The sequence below is a fragment of the Lampris incognitus genome, unplaced genomic scaffold (assembly GCF_029633865.1).
Source record: "Lampris incognitus isolate fLamInc1 unplaced genomic scaffold, fLamInc1.hap2 scaffold_171, whole genome shotgun sequence".
NCBI lineage: Eukaryota > Metazoa > Chordata > Actinopteri > Lampriformes > Lampridae > Lampris > Lampris incognitus.
The window spans coordinates 90001-92500 of NW_026611132.1; the positions used below are offsets into that span (position 1 = coordinate 90001).

Here is a 2500-nt window from a genome sequence, read left to right on the forward strand (position 1 = left end):
TCCTGTCTGTGTTCGCTGGTCTTTCCACAGTTGCAGGTCTCCAGGATCCATCCTCCTGCCGGAAGCGGATTGGTGTGCCTGCGGGCAGGTGGGGCAGAGGTTTGGCTGTTCGGTTGTAGTATGCCTGCTGGCGCTGTTGACATACCTCTCTCCTTTTGTGAACATCCTCCTGACTGGCGATCTGTGGCTGCAGGTGTTTTGCTGTTGATGGGAGAATGGACCGCAGCCTCCGACTCATCAGTAGCTGTGCCGGTGATTTCAGGTTGTCCACCGGTGTGTTGCGATACTCCAGCAAGCTCATGTAGGGGTCTTTGTTCTCAGCTTTGGCTTTGTCCAGGATGCGTTTGGCCGTCTGGACAGTCTTCTCGGAGAGGCCGTTGCTCTGTGGGTAGTGGGGGCTTGTGGTGGTGTGTGAGAAACCCCATGTCTGTGAGAAGTTGCGGAACTCACCAGAGCTGTAGCACGGACCGTTGTCGCTGATGATAGTCTCGGGGATTCCGTGTCGAGCCATTGCTGCTTTCAGCTTCATGATGACGGCAGATGAGGTGCAGCTGTAAAGTCTTTCTAGCTCGAAGAATCTGGAGTAGTAGTCCACAGTGACTATGAAGTCCTGTGAGTTCCATGTGAATAGGTCTGTGCCTATCACTTGCCACGGCCGCTCGGGTATGGCGTGTGACATCATTGGTTCCTTTGCATTTGCGCTGCGCCGTTCTTGGCATATGCTGCAGTCTGCTACCGCATCCTCGATCTGTTTCCCCATGCCAGGCCAGAACAGTAAGTCTCTTGCTCGGCATTTGCTTTTTTCCACGCCAAGGTGGCTGGCATGGATGCGCTGTATCATGTCCTTGCGAAGCTTTTGGGGGACAATGATTCTCTCACCTTTGAACAGGATACCGTCCATTTCTGAGATTTCTGCTCTGTGGTTCCAGTATTCCTGGATGCTGGGCGGGCACTTTTTCTTTGTGTCTGGCCAGCCAGTGAGTGTGGCTCGTCTGAGTGCGGTGAGCTGTGGATCTTGCGCTGTTTCCTGCTTGATTTCTGTGAGTCTTGTGTCGCTCACAGGGATGTTGCTGAGGACCGTGTGCACTTGGGCCTCCATCCCTTCCTGTAGGTCACTGTCGTGGTGTTCTATTGACTTGCGTGACAGTGTGTCGGCCACCGGTATGTCCTTACCGGGGCGGTGGATGATTTGGATGTCGTATTTTTGGAGCGCCAGGATCATCCGTTGCAGCCGGGGTGGTGCTGCTGCCAGTGGCTTTTTTAGTATTGCCTCCAGAGGCTTGTGGTCTGACTCCACAATCACTTTTCGTCCATACATGTACTCGTGGAACCTCTTGCAGCCGAAGACCACAGCGTAGAGCTCCTTCTCTATCTGTGCGTAGTTTTCTTCAGTGCTGTTGAGTGACTTGGACGCATAGGCAATTGGTTTGCCATCTTGGAGCATGACAGCCCCAAGGCCACTTTTGGATGCATCCACTTGGAGTCGCAGCTCTTTCTGCGGGTCGAAATATGAGAGTACTGGACCTGGGTGCTGTGTAATGAGATTCTTCATCTCTTGGAACGCCTTGTCGTGGACTGCATCCCACACAAACTCACTGTCCTGTTTCAGAAGCTGTCTGAGGGGTGAGTTTATCTGTGAGAGGTGTGGAGCAAATCTGGCGAGGTAGTTGATCATGCCGAGGACTGTCTCCAGCTCTGCTTTGTTCTGTGGGGGTTGCATGTCCTTGACCGCCTTCACCTTGTGTGGGTCTGGTTTGATGCCTTCGTGTGAGAGCGTGTGGCCGAAGTAGCTTACCTCGGACACGCATATGTGACACTTGTCGGGGTTGAGCCGCACCCCTCGCTCCCTTGTGCGCTTCAGCATCGCTCTGAGACGCTGGTCATGTTCCTCTTTAGTCTTGCCGAACACTAGTATATCGTCCACTATGGCCGTCACACCGTCCAATCCTTCATATGTTTCATCCACGCGTCTCTGGAACTCGTCTTGAGCGGACACGATTCCGAATGGCAGTCTGAGGAAACGATACCTGCCAAACACTGTGTTAAATGTCGTCAACATTGAGGATTTAGTGCTCAGTTTGATGGCCCAATAGCCTGACCGCGCGTCTAACACGCTAAAGTACTCAGCTCCAGCAAGCTTTGTGGTGGCGTCCTCCAGCGTGGGGAGGGGGTAGTGAGGTCGTTGTATCACTTTGTTAAGAGCTCTGGGGTCTAAACACACTCTAAGTTTGCCTGTCTTTGGCTTCTCAACAATGACGAGTGCGTTCACCCATTCTGTGGGTTCTGTTACCTTACAGATTATGCCGCCTTTCTCCATGCTGTCAAGCTCGTCCCTCAGTTTGCTGCGTAGGGCGATGGGGATTCTGCGTGGCGGGCAGACGACCGGCGTTGCATCTGGTGTGACGCGGAAGGTGCACTCGCCTGGGAACTCTCCTATTCCTTGGAAAACATCTGCATACTCATCCATTATGCTCTGTGATGTGACGTTGTTTTCCTCGCT

At 53.1% G+C, this 2500-nt stretch overlaps 1 pseudogene; it reads left to right on the forward strand.

The window, feature by feature from the left end:
* LOC130132804 (28S ribosomal RNA) overlaps positions 1 to 2500 on the forward strand; it is an 8795-nt pseudogene that overhangs the window by 1207 nt on the left and 5088 nt on the right.